The 20,966-nt window shown below is 42.6% G+C and overlaps 1 protein-coding gene across 1 annotated transcript in view; it reads right to left on the bottom strand.

The window, feature by feature from the left end:
• The window catches only part of ANXA4 (annexin A4), a 73,671-nt gene extending 69,563 nt beyond the window's left edge, over positions 1–4,108 (bottom strand). Inside the window, exon 1 of the mRNA XM_068564351.1 lies at positions 3,720–4,108. The gene's annotated coding sequence lies outside the window, so the exon portion shown is untranslated. The remainder of the gene's footprint in view (positions 1–3,719) is intronic.
• Between the last annotated feature and the right edge of the window lie 16,858 nt (positions 4,109–20,966).

The raw sequence follows: 20,966 nt of genomic DNA, 5'->3' as shown, positions 1-20,966 counted from the left end.
TATATATATATATCTTCAATATCATTCTATATCCGTTCCTATCAACCTGCACCACTTTTTAACAGCTGCATTGTATTGTATTGTATGGATGCTTCATAACTTAACCAGTCCCTTTACTGATAGATATTTAGGTCGTCTCCAAACTTGCGGCGCTACAGACAATGCTGCAATGTATATATCCTTGTACACATGTCTCCACACACATGTCCAAGTATATCTTTAAGATAAATTCCTAGTATTCAAATTGATGGAACAAAAGTAAATGGATTTTAAAATTTTGAGAAACGTTGCCAAATTTCAGGGCAATTCTTAACACAATGTCTAGGCATCCATGGTTGGGATTAGAAGGGTGTCCGTAAACCCCTTGAGACTGTATGGGAAAATGTCAAATGCGTGTTTATTCTTCTCAAGAGAAGATTCGTGGCTTTAATCAGATTCTCGGGGACTTCCCTGGCGGTCCAGTGGTTAAGACTCGGTGTTTCCACTGCAGGGGGCACGGGTTCAGTTCCTGGTCGGGGAACTAAGGTCCCACATGCTGTGTGGCACGGCCAAAAAATAAAAATAAATAAATAAAACAAGAAAATATTTTCAAAGGGGTCTGACTCTAACAAGGTTGAGAACCAGTGAGTCAATGGGCCCTTGTACAGCATCAAAAAGCAGCAATAACAGAAGCTGAAGCTAAGCAGGATCCAGAAAGTGCCTTCCTGAGCCCCTAGGAGAGGAGTGAGAAGGCAGGTGCTGGGGGCTGTTGATACCACCGGGCTTGTGTCCACAAAGGACCTCCTCCAGAGATGGCTCCACTACACATGAATCAGGAGAACGTGTTCCCATTCACCACAGGGCCCCTCTACACTAGCTCCTGGTAATAATTTAACGTTACCTGTTGGGTGGGGGGAGGTGAGTGCCTTAACCCAGAGGATTGAATCCACAGTGACTGGGCAGGGAGGTCTTTCTGATGACTTGACAAAAGTCCACTCATGGGGTCTCCTGATCTGTTTCAAGTCAGGCTGTTCATGCTGTGTTATATCCAGGCCTTAAAGGGTTAATGATGTTGCGGGGGAAAAGGTGAAGGTCTTTTCCAGAGTAATTTACAGTCTGGCCTTTGGCTGCAATTTATCCTTGCTGCTGATTGTGGATAAAATGTTCCACATGGGTTTTATGTCTAGCAGTCCGGACCAAGAAGCAGAATGGCAATTTACTGACCTCAAGCATCTTGAACCTTTAAAATAAATTCTTCACAGGTGGTGGTGCAGGTTCCCACAGCAAAGCTCTCTGTCCAGTTCAAACATAACTGAACACTAACAAGTTATTCCCAATAAAACCAATGACAGGCAGGTTCCTGGGTCCCACCCTGTCACAATGATCAGAACTTTTGGGGCAAGAATCTGTGTGCTGTGCAAGCTTCCGGAGGGATGTACCTGAAGTTTGGAAACTACGGCTTTACAAGTCATCTTAGTTTAACCTTGTCCCCTTTCCAGCTCCATCAGAAAGGGGCTGTTCGGCCTCTGCCCAGATATCTCTGGTGAGAGACTCGCGCCAGCTCCAAAGCCACCCAGCCTATGGGTTTCAAAAGCCACTTTCTTAAGTCCAACCAGAACCTGCCATCCAAAAATTCCTGCCTAGCTCTGCCCAGTGCCAGAAAGAGTGAGTCTATTCCCGCATCCACAAGCCAAGCCCTTCCCGAATTTAGGGCCATTAACCTGTATCCCCGCACTACTGCCAGGTCCAGTTCTTCCCACCATGGTTTACATATCAGCTTGACCAGAAGAAAGTTGAAAAGGCAAAGAAAAACACTGATCAAGATTTAGTTAATAAGCCAGGAAGCCACAAATCCAAATGCCAAATCACTCTGAACCAAACACTGACAGAGCCACAGTAGGACAGGGAGAATAACAGAACAGGCTTTAGTATCCAGCAGCTGGATTTAAATCTGTTTGCGAGGGGTCTGACCTTGACTAAGGACCACCACTTGGAGCCTCGGGATCCTCTTCTGTAAAACAAGCTTAATAACCCCGCCTCAGGTTGAAATAAAGATTAAACGAGTAACCTAGCACGGCTGTTACTCAAAGTCCCTCCAGGGAGGATACTGCAGCATCCACCAAACTGCCTCCATAAGTAGCCCTAACTGCAGTAAAAGCAAACTCCCAAAGGTTAGGTTTGGGTCAAACTGCAGCCCAAAGCCCAAGCAAAAAGTTTAGAAGTGTCTTGTTTTATACGAAGAAGGTATCTAAATCGTACTACAAAGTATATCTGTAATTGTTTTTGTAAGAAAAGTGTTTTTATCCTCAAATACCTGGGTAAAATTGACACCCAAGGAAAACTACCCCTCTTGTTTATTCTGAAGCTACAGGTACTCCCTGGCACAAGGGCTGTTATCCTGGTGCTGCCCCTCACCTCCATCTCCCTTGGAGAAGAGCAGGCTTAGTCTACAAGCAGATGAGCAAGGCTGGGAAACAAATGAGCGGCTCGACATAAGCAAAGAAATGGGCCGCAAGATACAGTCTGAGGATGACCAAGCGGCTTCTCACCCTACAGATGCTGAGGGCTGGTGTGCTCGGACTTGACTGCAAACGTTACCCTCTAAATAGCTTTCAGAGAAAAATTATCCCTAACCAAATGCAAGAACATCTAGGAGGGAAATTCACAGACACCTTTGATCCAGTAGTTGTGTGTATGTCTGTGCCCGCACGTGTACCCCCAAAGCAATAGAAATCTGATCTCAGCTGATGTAGGGGATGTGGCCTTGGCCAGAAAGGGCTCTGGGAAGTCAGCTGGTCCTGGGCGGCTATGGTTACCCACTTCCTCATCCCTGTCCCCTTCTTCTGCTGCTTGCTCTTCCACCTCTGTCATCTGAGAATTCCCTGGCAACTAAAGAGCGAGGGCTTCCCTATCAAGAGAGTTACTTGCAATGTAAGGAGGAGGTGGAGGGTTCTAGAACTGATGGACAATGGGATGGATCATTTAGAGGGGGGGACCCTATTCATTCTTCCCACTGGCAGCTGGAGAGAGCAGATGCCCACTTTTCATGAAAGCTGTGGGTTACTCAGGACCCACATGCTCCCAACAGCTTACAGAAGACTTGCATCAGTTTGGGAGGCACTTAAAGTTGGGCAGATTGTTGAAAAGCGATAACCTCTTTGGTCCGAAAGTCTCCAGCTGGTTAAAACCATGACTAAAGAGTGAGGCTGTGCCATCGGCAGACTCAGGTCATGGATCTCATAATAATATCAGATTCCCATGTGCCAGGCGTTGTGCTGAGGACGTTAGGTACACACGGAGAGAAAGGGTAACAGACTAGGAGAAAGGAGTATGTTTCTTAAACGGATTAAAGAAAGAATTAAAAAAGCAAAACTTGGGTGTTGGACTGAGTCAGCTCCAGGGAATACTACTCAATCCTTTGTTTGTAATGCCTAAATCCAGCACCGTGCTTGGCACATGAACTCAATAAATAACTGCGGTGGTCTCTAACTGGTGTACATCCTGAGCTGCATCAACTGCTCTGGAGGTCCTCCTGGAAGGTGCCGGTGGACAAGGGCGGTGTTTGCCCCTCCCTTGCCCACCCGGAGCGAGTCCGGCCCGTTCCACCCTGTGCCTGCCCGGGCGGGCCCACAGGCCGGCCACGGGCACCCCCTCCTAGGAGCGGCGCGGCGCCGGACCCGCCACCCCCGCGAGGCTTTCCCGGGCTGTCGCGCCCCTTCCGGAGCCCGGGACCCCCTTACCGCTGGGGCCGAGACGGGACGGCGCTCCTTCTCTGCGGTCACCGAGATCACACCCTGGCGGGGCCGGACAGCGGGTCTTATCGCAGGCGGACCCGCCCCGCTTCGGGGTGGAGACTGAGCCCGAGTTCCTGGTTGTCCCTCTCTGCCCACGAGACCGGAAAAGCCTACGCGGGCGAAGCGCACCTGGACGCCGGGGCCGGGACCGCCGCGCCTGGCACCCGGGGAGGGGCTGCACCGGCTTCGAAGCCGCGCGTCGCGCTCTCGGCTTTGTCCCCAGCCTGGATCCCAGCCTTCCGGCCCCGCCCGGCCCCGCTCGGTCTCCCTCGAGTCGGAGCAGTCGGACTCTCACGTCTCCGGTGCCCGGGCGCCCCCACACCCTCGGAGGGCCGCGCCGCGGGACCTCTCCCGCACACGCCCTGCGCCCGCCGCGGCCGGAATTCCTGCCGAGAGTCAAAGCTTCCTCCGCGAGACACTGCACTTTCTCACGCCGGAAAAGTGGAAAGTGAAATCAGAACGGCACATTTCGTTTCCCTCTCAGCACTAGACATACCCCAAAGTTCCCAGTAGTTCCACTTCTCCCTTGAGAAAACATGAGTTCCCTTTCCTTGGGGAAGCCTTTGGAAATGGGAGTTCGGAGCAGTTCCAGATCTTTCTCTCTACCATTACCTGGGTTCGCTGCTGGTCAAGTAGCTCCCGGGTTCGGCCTTGATGCAGCGCTCTCCCCTTATTATACAGTGTTTGTTCGTATCTGCCTCCCCAATTGGACTCAAACAAGGCACTGACTGGGTCTAAGTGGTCTTTGCACTCACACCCAGTACCGTTCTGGCACATGGCAGGTACTCGGTGAATGCTCGCATAATGAACCCATTGGGTATATCGGCAAATTCGGATTTCATTTAACAGAGGGTAGGTAGCTTTGGGGAGTGGAGATGTGTGTGTGTGTGTTTTAAGAATCGATTTTATTTATTTATTTTTAATTTTTGGTTGCGTTGGGTCTTCGTTGCAGCAAGCGGGGGCTACTCTGCGTTGCGGTGCGCAGGCTTCGCAGTGCGGTGGCTTCTCTTGTTGAGGAGCACCGGCTCTAGGAGCGTGGGCGTCAGGAGTTGTGGCTCGCGGGCTCCAGAGTGCAGGCTCAGTAGTTGTGGCACAGGGGCTTAGTTGCTCTGCAGCCTGTGGGATCTACCCGGAGCGGGGATCGATCCCCTGATTTGGCAGGCGGATTCTTAACCACTGCGCCACCAGGGAAGTCCCTGGGGAGTGTGTTTTATAGCCAACAGATCAACATGCGAGTGACTGTTAGCACCCTTAAAGCTGGAGAGATGAGCCTCCCTGGTGGCTCAGTGGTTAAGAATCCGTCTGCCAATGCAGGGGACACAGGTTTGAGCCCTGGTCCGGGAAGATCCCACATGCCGCGGAGCAACTATGCCGGTGTGCCACAGTTACTGAGCCTGTGCTCTAGAGCCGTGAGCCACAACTACTGAAGCCCACAGGCCTACAGCCTGTGCTCCGCAACAAGAGAAGCCACTGCAGTGAGAAGCATGCGCACAGCAATGAAGAGTAGCCCCCGCTCACAGCAACAAAGACCCAACGCAGCCAGAAATAAATGAATAAATAAATTTATATTTAAAAAAAAAAAGCTGGAGAAGTAACATTAAATTATTTCATTAAGATGCGACTAGAGGAGGTGGTTTAATATGGTTAAGAGCGTGGGTTTTGGGATCAGACTGATTTGGATTCTACACCTGGTCAGCCCCTTTTCTCTGCTTGATACCTTTAAGTTTCTGAGCTTCAGTTTATGAACTAACGTGGAGTAAACTAAAGAAGACAAACAGTGGGGGAAAAAAAAATGAAATAAAGATAATTCATTTCCTCAGAGGGATTAGACACACTACTTAATCCTTAAAAAATTAATAAAATAAAAAAGAAAAGGTTAGAAATGGAGCAGATGCACCCTGCCAAGATCACCTTTACCAGGCGGGTGTGCCCAGCTCACAGCGCTCCTTTTCTCCCCATAACTGCCCTCACGCCAAGTTGGGAAGCCACAGTCAATGCTAACCTTACAGGGTACAAAAGGCCAAGAATTAATCTATGATATCCTTCCTATTCCAGAGCTCCCATGGGCTTAGGCTGAGGCTAAATTTCAGCAGAAACCACCTCTGTGCTTTGCTTCTTCCTCTGCGTTGTCCTGCTTGACTCACAGGTTCTCCTGAGAATACCCCCTCACTAAGACACTTACACAAGAATCCCTATCTCAGGCTTTGCTTCTAGGCAACCTGATCTGTGAGTATTTTATTTCATTTAATGTTTTAAGTTTTTTTACGAGTATTCAAAAAATTAATATAGGGACTTCCCTGGCTGTCCAGTGGTTAAGACTTTGCCTTCCAGTGCAGGGGGTGAGGGTTCGATCCCTGGTCAGGGAACTAAGATCCCACATGACTCTCGGCCAAAAAACCAAAACATAAAACAGAAGCAATATTGTAACAAATTCAATAAAGACTTTTAAAAAATGGACCTCATCCAAAAAAAAAAATCTTAAAAAAAAAGAAAGTAAACAAATCAACAGCCTCTGAGCAGTTAAAAAAAAAATTAAAAATATAACAGTTGAAATTAAAGACTCAAAGGAGACTTTAAATTAAAGATAGCAGAATGAACACATGCATTTGCCTTGCTCCCTCTTGAAATCTGACTAAAGCAATAGTAGATTTTTTAAAAGAATGAAATAGGGCAAATTTGTAGCAACATGATGGACCTAGAGATTATCATTCAAAGTGAAGTAAGTCAGAAAGTGAAAGATCAAATACCATATAATATCACTTATATGCGGAATCTAAAATATGATGCAAATGAATGTATCTACAAAACAGAAACACTCACAGAGAACAGACTTGTGGACTTGTGGTTGCCAAGGGGGAGGGGAGTGGGAGAGGGAAGGATTGGGAGTTTGGGATTAGCAGATGCAAACTATTATACGTAAATACGATGGATAAACAACAAGGTCCTACTGTCTAGCGCAAGGAACTATATTCAATATCCTGTGATAAACCATAATGGAAAAGAATATGAAAAAGAATATACGTATGTGTAACTGAATCACTTTGCTTTACATCAGAAATTAACATAACATTGTAAATCAACTATACTTCAGTAAAAAAAATTTTTTAAATAGTAGATTAAAAAAACTCTCAAGAGGGACTTCCTGGGTGGTCCAGCGGTTAAGACTCCACACTCCCAATGCAGGGGTCCAGGGTTCAATCCCTGGTCAGGGAACTAGATCCCGCATGCCTCAGCTAAGAGCCTGCATGCCACAACTAAAAGATCCTGCATGCCGCAACTGAATATCCTACATGCTGCAGATCCTGTATGCCTCAACGAAAATCCCGCATGCCGCAACTAAGACCTGACACAGCCAAAAAACAAACAAACAACGATAACAACAAGAAACTAACCCCCTCCCCCCAAAAAAAACCTCACAAGAACAAGAGAGGAAATATAACAAAATTTTGGAAACCCGAAAGCAGATAGGTGATAATTGACATAGCAGACGTGAGAAAACTGACTCCTAAACCAGGAGTAGGGAAAGCCAAGAAGCAACATGATATTGTAGAATTGCCCAGGGTAATGCAGGTATTGCTTGCTGCACCAAGTGCTTCTAAGAGTGGGTATATAATTAAAACTAAAAACAGGAGGATTTTTTGTAGGTCTGTACTGGAAGCAGCCAATATCCTCCATCTCCTTCCCAATAGTACACAGCTGCCACTGCCCTCTCCCACTTGGGCAGCAAATCAGAAACATAGTCTCTGAAGGGGATAAAGCAGAGGATCTCTGGAATGGGGCATACCAAGCGTAGTCACGATGTTCTGGTTATCTAAGGCTGACTAACAAACTAACCCAGAACTTGGTGACTAAAAACAATGACCATTTTATTATATCTCCTGATTTTTTAGGTCTGAATTTGGACAGGGCTTGGCTGGGCATTTCTTCTGTTCCACGTGACATCAGCAAAAGTCACTTGGTCTCACACAGGTCAGGATGGCTATTATCAGAAAGACAACAGATAACAAGTTGTTGGTGAAGGTGTGTAGAAAAGGGACCCCTCATGCACCGTGGGAGGGAATGTAAATCGGGGCAGCCACTATAGAGATTCCTCAAAAAATTAAAAATAGAACTACCATACAATCCAGCAATTCCACTTCTGGCTATTTATCCAAAGAAAATGAAAGCACTAATTAGAAAAGATATATGCACCCCTATGTTCATTGAAGTGTTATTTACAATAGCCAAGATTTGGAAGCAACCCAAGTGCCCATCAATAGATGAATGGACAAATAAGAGATATAGATATATCACTCAGCCATAGTAAAGAATGAAATTTTGCCATTTGGGACAACATGGATGGACCTAGAGTATATTCTGCTAAGTAAAATAAGTCAGACAGAGAAAGACAAATACTGTATGATTTCACTCACATGTAGAATCTAAAAGACAAAACAAATGACAAAACATAACCAAACAGAAACAGAGCCATAGATACAGAGAACAAACAGGTGGTTGCCTGAGGGGAGGGAGGTGAGGGAAGGAGAGAAATAGGTGAGGGAGATTAAAAGGTAGAAACTTCCAGTCACAAAATAAATAAGTCACAGGTATGAAATGTGCAGTGTGCAGAATATAGTCAATAATATGTAATATGTAATAATATGTAATAATGTGTAATATGTATGGTGACAGAGGACAACTAGACTTATGGTGATTATTTTGAAATGTATAGAAATATCAAATCACTATGTTGTATACCAGGAACTAAAAAAAAAAAAAAATATATATATATATACACATATATATGTGTATATATACATGTGTATATATATATGTGTATATATATATGTATGTATGTTAAAAATATACACCAGACAAGACTTCAAAAAAAAAGTCACTTGGTGGTATTCAGCTGGCAGATGGGCCAGTCTGGAGGATTCACTCACATGTCTGCCACCATGGTAAGGTGAGCTGGAAGGCTGATCTCAGCAGGCACTGTCCACCAGAGCACCTACACATGCCCTCTCCACATGGCAGTTTCAGGGTAGTCAGATTTCCTGTGGAGGCTCAGGGCACCCAAAAAGGATACTCCAAGAGATCCAAGCAAAAGTTACTAGGCTTCTTATTATCTAGGCTTGGCAGCCCCTGGACGTTATTTCTGTTGCATTCTATAGGTCTTGGAAGTCACTAAGGCCAGCCCAGACTCAAGGAAGGGGCATTAGGCTCCATCCCTCAATTGGGAGACTAGCAAAAAATTTGCAGCCACCTTTAATCTACCACACAAGGCTGGGGGAGTGGCTCTGAAATTGAAGATCTATATGAAACTTAATATAATGAATGTTGAGCTGCTCAGTATTCCTCCTTCACTTGACTCCTACAACCCTGGCAACCAAGATGAGGAGTTTGGAATACTCTCCTCTGGGGAAGAGAAAAGACCTAAAGAGACTGTCATCGGTTACTCAATGAAACCGGAGCAATCCTTTAGTGACTTCACCATAGTCAAGCCCCACCCCTTACCCAGGCATACAGAGTTTCCAGGCAGCATTTTATTTTAATTTTTTAATTTTTGTATTTTATTTTATTTTTTCTTCCACTTTTATTAAGATATAATTGACATACAACACTGTATAAGTTTAAGGTGTACAGCATAATGATTTGACTCACATACATCATGAAATGATGACCACAATAAGTTTAGTGAGCATCCTTCATCTCATATAGATACAAAATTAAAGAAATAGAAAAAAATTTTGTGTGTGATGAGACCGCTTAGGATTTACTCTCTTAACAACTTTCCTGTATAACATACAGCAGTGTCAATTATATTTATCATGGTGTACCTTACATCCTTACTACTTATTTAATCTTATAACTGGAACTTTGTAGTACCTTCTGACTGCCTTCATCCAATTACCCCTCCCGGCCCACCGCCCAACCTCTGGTAACCACAAATCTGATCTTTTTTCCTATGAATTTGTTTGTATGTTTGTTTGTTTGTTTTTGAAGTATAATTGACCTACAACACTATGTTAGTTCCTGTTACTCAACACTGTGATTTTTTCCATATGTTTCAAAATGATCACCATGATAAGTCTAGTTACGACATGTTGCTATACAAAGATATTACTTAGTTATTGACTATATTCCCCAAGCCTTCATACCCATGGCTCATTTATTTTGCAACTGGAAATCTGTACCTTTTAATCTCCCTCATCTATTTCTTTCTTCTCTCCAGCCCCCTTCCTTCTGGTAACCACCTGTTTGTTCTCTATATCTATAACTCTGTTTCCATTTTGTTATGTTTGTTCATTTGTTTTGTTTTTTAGATTCCACATATAAGTGAAATCATACAATATTTGTCTTTCTCTGTCTGACTTATTTCACTTAGCATAATACCTTCTAGGCCCATCCATGTTGTCCCAAATGGCAAGATTTCATTCTTTTTTTTTTTTATTTTAATTTTTTTAACACAGCAAGTTCTTATTAGTTATCTATTTTATACATATTAGTGTATATAAGTTAATCCCAATCTCCTAATTCATCCCACTCTTTTTTATTCCAGGCAGCATTTTAGATCTCAGTCTTAAGGTTGCTAGATAAAATACAAGACACTTAAAGTGGAATTTCAAATAAACAACAAATAATTTTTTGCTAAATTATAAAATTCTTATATACAGTATGTCCTAAATATTGCATGAGTATATTTATACTAAAAATTATTTATTGTTTATCTAAAATGAAAAGTTAACTAAGTGTCCTGTTTTGTTTGTTTTGCTAAGTTTGACACTACTAAGTAAGAACAAACAGCCAAAGGTCATCAGAATTTAAGGGAAGGATCTGATATGAAACAGAGCAGAAGAAAAGAAACTTGGAAGAAACAGACTATATGGAGAGATGAAAACTTTGAAAAATCTTTCATTGATCTCCTTTGAGAAATAAAAATAGAATAAAATAGAATAGAAATACAATAGATTCTCTAAAAAATGAACACTCAGAGAACCAAACAGAGCTCTTTTAAATTAAAACTATGATAGCAAAAATGAAAAAGTCAGTAGAATGGTAGGAAGATAAAGTTGAGGAAATATCCTAGAATGTGTAGACAAGAGACCAAGAAAAAGAGAAGGATGTAAGAAAGGAGAAGAAAATTCAAGTCAGCCCAGGATATCTGGGAAACAGAGTGGAAGAAATCAATTAAATAATTCAATCATATATTTTTAGAACTAAAGGACATGAGTTTCCACATTGAAAGGGCTCACTGAGCCCAACAAAATGGACAAAAACAGAACCACACCAAGGCACATCATGATAAAATTTCAGAACACTGGGGACATAGAGTAGATCGTAAGCACTCAGAGGGAAAAATGAGGTTTCACACAAAGGATCATGAAGGATCAGAGTGGCATCACATTTCTCCATAGCAACACGTGAAGCTGGAAGACAATGGAATAATGTCTTTACAATTCTGGGAGAAAATTATTTCCAATACAGGTTCTTATACCCAGCCAAACTATCAGTCAATTGTGGGGGTAAATAAAGATATTTTCAGACATGCAAGATTAAATAAAAATTTTAATCTTCCAAGAATCTTTTCTTAAGAAGCTTTCAGATGGTATGTTCTACCAAAACAAGGAAGTAAACCAAGAATGTTTAAAAAAAAAAAGTGAATAGTGGAATGGACAACTGAAAATTGAATGGCGGGGAAGGGTGGTTAGTTAACACTATAGTTATTGAGTCTAATTTCCTTAACTGTAGAGTATAGCTAACATTTGTATAAGCACTTACCATGTGCCAATCACTATTCTAAGTAATTTAGATATGCTGTTTTAATCAGTTAATCCTCACAACAGTTCTATGAGTTAGATACTTACATGGAGTATGTGTCAGTAAGTATTACTATTGATGGTATACAATCATTTACTAATTGAACAAAATTGTATTAAACTTCCTGTGGCAGATTGTATCTTTCAAAATTGGTCGTAATAATATATTCAGTCTCTCATGCTGTTCCAACACCACCCTCCCCACCCCAGTCAAGAGATGGCATCTCTGTCCCTACTCTTTGGACCTGAGTGGACTTCTTGGTTGAGCTTCCATGATTACATAACAATAGTAATGCTTTTGAAGCTGGGTCTTAAAAGATGATACAGCGTCTATCTAGTTCTCTCACTCAGAGCATATGCCTGTGGAGCCCTGAAGTACAGCTGCCCTGAAGCCACCATGCTGTGGAGACTACATGGACAGACCACATGAAGACAAAGAGAGTCGGAGGAGTCCCAGCTGTTTCAGCCCCAGCAGTTTGAACTTTCCCAGACCCAGTGGCAGACAAGCTAATGAAGAAGCCAGACGACCCCAGCATCATTCCTGTCTCACAGTAGCCAGATGAGAGACCCTGAGTGAGAACCACTTAGCTGAGCTCAGCCAATCCCCAGACTCCTGAGAGATGACAATAGTAAATGATTATCATTGTTTCATACCATGAACTTTGGGGTGTTATTTTATGGCACAACAGATTACCAGAACACTTCTAAATAGGAGTGGGGGTGTCTAGCCCAGACTTCTGAATCTCCCTTCCCAGTACTCACTGAAATGGCCCACAGTATGTAGGGGGGGAATTTTTACCCTGAGTGGCAAGCTCCTCTCTGATATTCATTCTGGCTGCTGGCCGAGAAGGAGGTGAGGACAAAGGCCAGATAACCTTCAGCCCTTTGGGACAGTGGCTTTGCAAAACATTGAGAAGAAACCTTACAGGGGTGACATTCCTTGCCAGATGGCTCTCTTCACAATCCTTACAGGCTGCTGGAAGGTAATCAATCCTTCAGCCTAAGATATGAAGAAGATTCTAACAGCATCCAAATAGACAGGCAGGGAGCCAAGAAGCATTAGCTCATCCTGTTTGGGAACAAATGCAAAGCGTGGTTAAATTCAAGGATGAGTAAGCGTAAAAAAGGTTAAAAAACCATGAAAAAATTCTGGAACAAAGAAAAGAAAACAGCATCTAAGAGGCAGAAGAAGAAACTAGTTTTCCAAGTTTTACAATATGAAACAGAAGTAAGTTTTAAACTGTCTCTGCTATGACTTTGATAGACCAAAAAGACCAAAAAACATACAAGTGATTGGAATAATATTATTTATGAGTTAGAATGAATAGCTATGAACTGGACTGGACTCCATGTTCTACAGAGAAAGCAGCTTCTTTTCAATCATCTACTGAATATTCACAAAAACTGACAAAATATTTATTGCAAAGAAAACCTCATAAAATTCCAAAATAAAAATAGGGTTTGAATCCCAGCTATACCATTTCTTAGTTGATGACCTTAAGAGAGTCACGTATCTTTTCTGTGCCTTAGTTTTCTCATTTGTAGAATGGGGATAATGATAGTACCTACATTATAGGTGCTATGTTATAATAATTAAATGACATATTTTTTGAAGAGTTTGTTGTAACTCTATATTAGTGTTAGCTATTTTTCTGATCACAGTTAATAAAATTAAAATTCAATAACAAAACTTTTAACCAATCTCTCCCTTTTAAAATCAATAGTATTTGCTACCACCTAATTATATTAAATGCCATGTTTGGGGGCTCATAAGGAAACTAAATTTGACACCGTCCTTCAAGATATCTCTCCATTGTCTCCTAGAATCCACTGGTATCAAAGAAAAATTTGATACCCAACTGGTTCTTGTTCCTTAGTTGATAATCTAGTTTTTCTCACAAGAAAAACTTAAGATTTCCTCTTTCCCTTGAAGAATGTGTTTAGGAGTGGACCTGTTTTGCTTGTCCTGGTTGGCACTCTTAGGTTGTTCACTAAGAAGACTGAAATACTTTCCAAACTCAGAAAAGTTCACCTATATTATATCTCTCTTCCATTATTTCCATTCTTTTGTTCTGGAATTTCTATTTGATGCTGTGGGAACTTTTGACTTTATCCTCCATGTCACTTAACCTTTCTTTCATTGGTTGTTTTTGTTTTATTTTGGCTTTGTTTTAGTCCTTTAGCTCTGAGTTTGAGAGAATTCTTAGGATTAATCTTAATTAAGTTCATTAATTCTGTTTTTAGTTGTGTCCATTTTATTCAGCCCATCTACCAATTTTTTTTAATATACAGCTTTGATTTTTATCATAGTTGCAAATGCACATAGTTTTAAAAGACAAATAGTTCTACAAGATTTGTTACAAAAAGAACAGCAGTTTTCCATCTCCTCTCTCTCTCCTCCATCTTTCCGCCAGGCAACTAGTGCTGCTTTAGGCACAAACCCATCTGGGGCCATAGAATCCATTGATTCCTGAGATTATATAATAGGGTATCCCAATCACAAGTCACAGCAGTGTATAAGGCTTGCTAAAATAAAGTCTGTGAAAGGTTTGCAAGAGGGATTCTCATGAAGAAAACCTGTGTTTCCCAATTTGAAAAGATACATTCAACACCACCTTCCTTGTAGCATTATTTACAATTGCCAAGATATGGAAACAACCTAAGTGTTCATTAGTGGATGAAGAGATAAAGAAGATGTATATATACACAATGGAATATTACTCCGCCATAAAAAAGGATGAAATCTTGCCATTTGCTACAACATAGATGGACCTCGAAGGCATTATGCTAAGTGAAATAAATCAGACAAAGATAAATACCGTATGATCTCACTTATAGGTGGAATCTGAAAAACAAACAAACAAACAACAGCAACAAAAACCAAGCTCATAGATACAGAGAACAGATTGGTGGTTGCCAGAGGGAAGTGTGTGTGTGTCGGGCGGGTCAAAGTGGGAGAAGGGTGTCAAAAGCTACAAATATCCGGCTATAAAATAAAATCATGGGCATGTAATGTACAGCATGGTGATTGTAGTTAATAATACTATAGTACATATTGGAAAGCTGCTAAGAGAGTAGATTTTTTTTTAATTTTTTAAATTTATATATTTATTTATGACGTGTTGGGTCTTCGTTTCTGTGCGAGGGCTTTCTCTAGTTGCGGCAAGTGGGGGGCACTCTTCATCGCGGTGTGCGGGCCTCTCACTATCGCGGCCTCTCTTGTTGCGGAGCACAGGCTCCAGACGCGCAGGCGCAGTAATTGTGGCTCACGGGCTTAGTTGCTCCGCGGCATGTGGGATCTTCCCAGACCAGGGCTCGAACCCGTGTCCCCTGCATTGGCAGGCAGATTCTCAACCACTGCGCCACCAGGGAAGCCTGAGAGTAGATCTTAAAAGTCCTCATCACAAGGAAAAAAAAAAAAGAAAAGAAAATTTCTGTAACTGTGTGGTGATGGATGTTAACTAGACTTATTGTGGTGATTATGTCACAATGTATATAAATACTGAATCATTATGCTGTATGCCTGAAAGTATTGATAATATAATGTCATATGTCAATTATACCTCACTTTAAAAACAAAATAAAATTTTAAAAATTAAGAAGGTCTCTGTTTCCAACCTGCTAAATTGAGAGTAAGGGAAAGAACAGTGATAAGGAAACAGACAGGAAAACAAGTCTGCTTGGGGACACCCCTGCCCAATGGTAGTGACAGTTCTACCTTCAGTCATTAGCACTGGACTTACCTTTTCCCCACCTCCTCAAACCTGAGCCAGCAGATCACTGCCTCCATGGAGAAGGTGACACCGCAACTTGCTTCACTTCCAGCCTGGGCTCCTTCAAGAAATTTAAGGCACAACATGGCAGCAGATGGGCAACATGCCTACATAAGTACAAACTTTGGATTAGGTCCTCTTTTGGTACTGTAATAATATTTACTCAATGAATTGGTGTTTGGAAAGAGGTATTGCCCAATTTATCTCACTTTTAGATATTAGGATCTCAGAAATTTATGTCTGCCTAACAGACAGACATCGTAAGCAGTGGTGATGAATCCTCTATGAACCCCATTCCCCAACAGGAGATGGTCTAATTCTACCAGAAATGTATCAAAGAAAAACCTGCAGCACTTGCTGTTTTCCTTTTTCCATGACCCAAAAGAGGAATGTCTTTTTTTTCTTCTTCTCCAAAGCCTATTTTGGCTACCGTAAGATGCTGCAGCTCAACCAAAACAGAAAGCTGATTTGACCACAGAGAGGTTAATCATTTGCATTACAACAGTACAAACTTTAGCAAAGTTTGACAATCAAATAACAATGCATTTGTAGAGCACTGGCTCCGGGGGAAGTGCCCATTTCCACCTTTCACCCCACTCAGAAGCTTGGCAGCTGATGAGGAAGGTAATTTTCTTTCAAGATTGTTGACCTTTTTTTTTTTTTTTTTTTAAAGCGTCTGCTCTTCTAGGTTGTACTTTTCCTGCTGCTGTCCTGCAGCTCACATATGTGCCTCACAAAATCAAACCGTCATTATGAAAATTAGCTCTGGTCGTAGGAGTCATCATGGTCTCATTTGTTTTTGCAAATACCCCAGGTGAACGTGGACAGCCCTGAAGTGACTACAGGTAGGTCAGCTATCACAAAAACACAGCAACTGCAAACAGCGTAGGGTGAGAGTTAGCATGATAATCCATTTTTCTATACAGTTGTCCCTTGGTATCCATGGGGAATTGGTACCAAGACCGCCCCCCCACCCCGTGACACCAAAATCCCTGGGTGCTTAAGTTCCTTACATAAAATGGCATAGTACAACATACAAGACTCAGAGTGGCCAAGATGGCAGAGTAGGAAGACCCTGAGCTCACTTCCTCCTACGGGCACACCAAAATTACTATTTACAGAGCACCTGTTGATGAGCAAGACTGGAATCTACCAGAAAAGATCTTCTAAAACTAAAGATATAAAGAAGGAACCACAACAAGATGAGTAGGAGGGGCGGAAACATGGTATAGTCAAGCCCCACACCCCCAGGTGGGCAACCCACAAATGGGAAGATAATTACGATTGCAGAGGTTCTCCCCAAGAAGTGAGTGGTCTGAGCTCCACATAGGGCTCCCCAGCCCGGGGGTCCTGCACCAGCAAGATGAGCCCCCAGAACATTTGGCTTTGAAGGTCAGCGGGGCTCACTTTCAGGAGAGCCAGAGGGCTGTGGGAAATAGAGACTCCACTCTTAAAGGATGCACGCAAAATCTCACATGCTCTGGGACCCAGGGCAGAAGAAGCAGTAATTCAAAACGAGCCTGGGTCAGACTTACCTACTGATCTTGGAGAGCCTCCCAGAGAGGCAGGAGGCAGCTGGGGCTCACCCTGGGGTCATAGACATTGGTGACAGCCATTTTTGAGAACTCCTTCTACCAGGTGGACACTGGTGTTAGTAAGCACCATTTTAGAATCCTCATTGTTGATTAGCATCAGGACCAGGCCTCACCCACTAGCCTGCTGGCACAAGTACTGGGACACCTAGGGCCAAGCAACTAGCAGTGTGGAGATACAGCTCCATCCACCAGCAAGCCTGTTGCCTTAAGACTCCATGAGCCCACAGGACCAGCTGGCCCTGGCCGTGAACACCAGCGCAGCAGCACTACCCCCTGGACCCGTAGGGACCTGTAGCCAGGGACCCTGGGACAGGCTCTGCCCACCAGTGAGCTGACACTAGCCCCAGGACCCAGCCCTGCCCACCAGCAGGCAGACACCAGCTCCAGGACACCTTGGACCCCACGGCCAGCCACGTCAGGAAGCGATCCCAACCACCAGCAGGCTGACACTAGGTCTGGGACTCCTGGCCTCGCAACCGCCCACTCACGAACCTGGCTATGCCCAACCGTGGGCCAGCACTACACCCCTAGGGCCCACAGCCAGCAGGCGCGTAACCCAGCCCCCACCCGTCAATGGTCGGCAGCCTCCACACAAGGCCGGGCCTGAAAGCCGACTAGACCAGCGGCCAGTCACCCCTACCAGGCTGCCCACAGTAGTCAGCTCGTCACAAGAGAAGGACGCACACAGCCCAAATAGAGGACACTCTTAGAGTCACAGCTCTGGTGACCAGAAGGGAGTGCCCTCCTGGGATGCGTAGGATGTCTTCTACAAAAGGGCACTTCTCCAAGGTCAGGAAAAATAACCAACCCACCAAATACATAGAAATAAAAACAGCAAATTAGCCAAAATGAGGTGACAGAGAAATATTTTCCAGAGTAACAAAATTAAGTCCCTGAAGAAGAACTAAGTGAGGTGGAGACAGGCAATCTACCTGATAAAGGGTTCAAGGTTATGATCATAAAGATGTCCAAAGAACTCAGGAAAAGATTGGGTGATCAGAGTGAGAAGTTATAAGCTTTTAACCAAGAGTTAGAAAATATCAAGAACAACCAAACAGGGCTTCCCCGGTGGCGCAGTGGTTAAGAATCCGCCTGCCGATGCAGGGGACATGGGTTCAAGCCCTGGTCCAGGAAGATCCCACATGCCACGGAGCAACTAAGCCGGTGCGCCGCAACTACTGAGCCCATGTGCCACAACTACTGAAGCCTGCACGCCGAGAGCCCGTGCTCTGCAACAAGAGAAGCCACTGCAATGAGAAGCCCGCGCACCGCAACGAAGAGTAGCCCCCACTAGCTGCAACTAGAGAAAGCCCACGCGCAGCCACAAAGACCCACCGCAGCCAATAAATAAATAAATAAAAATAAATAAATAAATAAAATACATTTAAAAAAAAAGAACAACCAAACAGAGATGAAGAATACAATAACTGAAATGGAAAAAACACGTGAAAGAATCAATAGTAGATTCAATGATACAGGGGAATGGATCAGTGAGCTGGAAAACAGAGTGGTGGAAATCACTGAAGCTGAACAGGAGAAAGAAAAAAGAATAAAAATAAATGAGGAGATCACTGAGATTTAAGAGATCTCTGAGACAATATTAGGCCTACTAACATTCTCACTGTAGAGGTCTCAGAAGGAGAAGAGACAGAGAAAGGGGCAAAGAATATATCTGAGGACATAATAGCTGAAAACTTCCCTAACTCGGGAAAGGAAACAGACAACCAGGTCCAGGAAGAACAGAGTCCCAAACAGGATCAACACAAAGAGGACCACACCAAGATACCTTGTAATTAAAATGACAAAAGTTAAAGATAAATAGAGAATATTAAAAGTAACAAGGGAAAAGCAACAAGTTATACACAAGAGAATGCCCATAAGGCTATGATCTGACTTTTCAGCAGAAACTTTGCAGGCCAGAAAGGAGTGGGATGATATATTTCAAGTGATGAAGGAGAAAAGCCTACCACCAAGAATACCTGGCAAGGCTTTCATTCAGATTTGATTTAGAAATCAGAAGTTTTACATAAGGGCAAAAGCTAAAAGATTTCAGCGCCACCAAACCAGCTTTACAAGAAATGTTAAAGGGACTTCTCTACGAGAAAAAGAAAAGACAGGCCACACAAAAGGAAAAAGCTCATTGGTAAAGGCAAATATACAGTAAAGGCAGTAAATCAGACACAGCTAACATCACACTCAATGGTGAAAAGCTGAAAGCATTTCCTTTAAGATCAGGAACAAGACAAAGATGCCCACTCTCACCACTTTTATTCAACATAGTATTGGAAGTTCTAGCCACAGCAATCAGGCAATAAAAAATAAATAAAAGGAATCAAAATTGGCAAGGAAGAAATAAAACTGTCACTGTTTGCAGATGACATGATACTATATATAGAAAATCCTCGAGACACCACCAGAAAACTAGTAGAGCTCATCAATGAATTTGGTAAAGCCACAGGATACAAAATTAATATACAGAAATCTGTTGTGTTTCTATACATTAACAATGAAATATTGAAAGAGAAATTAAGGAAACAATCCCATTTACAATCATATCAAATAAATAAAATACCTAGGAATAAATCTAACTAAGGAGGTAAAAGACCTGTACTCAGAAAACTGTAAGACATTGATGAAAGAAATTGAGGATGACACAAATAGATGGAAAGATATATCATGTTCTTGGATTGGAAGAATTAATATTCTTAAAATGTCCATACTACCCAAGGCAATATACAGATTCAATGCAATCCCTGTTAAAATACCAATGACATTTTTGACAGATCTGGAACAAAATAATTCTAAACTTTGTATGAAAACACAAAAGACCACAAATAGTCAGAACAATCTTGAGAAAGGAGAACAAAGCTGGAGGTGTCATGTTCCCTGATTTCAGACTATACTGTATTACAAAGCTACTGTCATCAAAACGGCACAAAAACATACACATAGATCCATGGAACTGAATAGAAAACCCAGAAACTAACCCACACTTACATGGGCAATTAATCTATGACAAAAGAGGCAAGAATATACAATGGGGAAAAGACAGCTTCTTCAATAAGTGGTGCTGGGAAAACTGGACAGCTATATGCAAAAGAATCAAACTGGACTACTCTCTCACACCATGCACAAAAATAAATTCAAAATGAATTAAGGGGGCTTCCCGGGTGGCACAGTGGTTAAGAATCCACCTGAGAATGCGGGGGACACAGGTTCGAGCCCTGGTCTGGGAAGATCCCACATGCCGGGGAGCAACTATGCCCGTGTGCTACAACTGAGCCTGTGCTCTAGAGTCCAAGAGCCACAACTACTAAAGCCCTCGAGCCTAGAGCCTGTGCTCCGCAATAAGAGAAGCCACTGCAATGAGAAGCTCGTGAAACCCAATGAAGATCCAATGCAGCCAAAAGTAAATAAATAAATTAATTTTAAAAAAATGAATTAAGGACTTAATGCAAAACCTGAAACCAGAAAACATCTACAAGGAAACATAGGCAGTGCACTCTTTGACATCAGTCTTACTAATATCTTTTTGGATATGTCTCCTCATGCAAGGGAAACAAAAGCAAAAATAAAGAAATGGGACTATATCAAACTAAAATCTTTTGCACAGCGAAGGAAACTATCAACAAAATGAAAAGGCTACATACTGAATAGGAGAAGATATTTGCAAGCAATATATTTGATAAGGGGTTAATACGCAAAATATACAAAGAACTCATACAACTCAATATCAAAAAAACAACAACAATCCAATTAAAAAATAGGCAGAGGATCTGCACAGACACTTTTCCAAAGAAGAAATACAGATGGCCAACGAGCACATGAAAAGATGCTCAACATGGCTAATCACCAGGGAAATGCATATCAAAACCACAGTGAGAAATCACCTCACACCTGTCAGAATGGTTATTATCAAAAGGACAACAAATAACAAGTAACAAGTGTTGCCGAGGATGTGGAGGAAAAAGATCCCTCATGTACTGTTGGTGGGAATGTCAATTGGTGCAGCCACTACGGAAAATA

This window comes from Eschrichtius robustus, chromosome 15 (assembly GCF_028021215.1).
Source record: "Eschrichtius robustus isolate mEscRob2 chromosome 15, mEscRob2.pri, whole genome shotgun sequence".
Taxonomy (NCBI): domain Eukaryota; kingdom Metazoa; phylum Chordata; class Mammalia; order Artiodactyla; family Eschrichtiidae; genus Eschrichtius; species Eschrichtius robustus.
Note: the sequence above shows the minus strand (reverse complement) of the source record. Positions and strands in the feature narration are given on the sequence as shown.